The sequence below is a fragment of the Ursus americanus genome, chromosome X (genome assembly GCF_024610735.1).
Source record: "Ursus americanus isolate L20-20 chromosome X, mUrsAme1.1.p, whole genome shotgun sequence".
Taxonomy (NCBI): Eukaryota; Metazoa; Chordata; class Mammalia; order Carnivora; family Ursidae; genus Ursus; species Ursus americanus.
The window spans coordinates 80,229,324-80,230,306 of record NC_142164.1 but is presented as its reverse complement, the minus strand read 5'-3'; positions in this window follow the sequence as shown (position 1 = coordinate 80,230,306).

The following is a 983-nucleotide window of genomic DNA, read 5'->3' as shown; positions in this document are numbered from 1 at the left end:
GGAGTAGCCACCCTCATATCAGACAAAGTAGATGTTAAACCAAAGGCTCTAATAAGAGATGAAGAAGCGTACCATATCATAATAAAGGAGTCTATACAAAAAGAAGATCTAACCATTGTAGATATTTATGCTCCTAACTTGGGAGCAGCCAAATACATAAATCAATTAATAAGAAACTTAAAGAAACTCATTGATAATAATACAATAATAGTAGGGGATTTTAACATCCCACTCACAGTAATGGACTGATTATCTAAGCAGATCAACAAGGAAACAAGGACTTTGAATAACACACTGGAGTAGATGGACTTAATAGGCATATTTAGAGCATTTCATCCTAAAACAGCAGAATACACATTCTTTTCCATTGCACATGGAATATTCTCCAGAATAGATCTCATACTGGGTCACAAATCAGCCCTCAACCAGTACAGAAAGGGGCGCCTGGGTGGCTCAGTCAGTTAAGCATCTGACTCTTGATTTCAGCTCAAGTCATGATCTCAGGGTCGTGACACCAAGCCCCACATCAGGCTCTGCACTGATGGTGGAGTCTGCTTAAGATTCTCTCTCTCCCTCTGTCCCCTCCCTGTCTCATGCGCTCTCTCTCTCTCTCAAAAAAAAAAAAGTACAAAAAGATAGAGATCATACCATGAATATTATCAGAACACGCTGTTATGAAACTTGAAATCAAGCACAAGAAAAATTTGGGAAAGACAGACCACAAATACATGGAGGTTAAGGAACATCCTACTAAAGAATGAATGGGTCAATCAGAAAATTAAAGAATTTAAAAAATACATGGAAGTAAATGAAAATGAAAACAGGACAGTCCACAAACTTTGAGATGCAGCAAAGGTGGTCCCAAGAGGGAAATATATGGCAATTCAGGCCTTCCTCAAGAAGCAAGAAGAGTCTTGCTTATCCTTACACCTAAAGGAGCTGGAGAAAGAACAGAAATAAAGCCTAAATCCAGCATGAGAAAG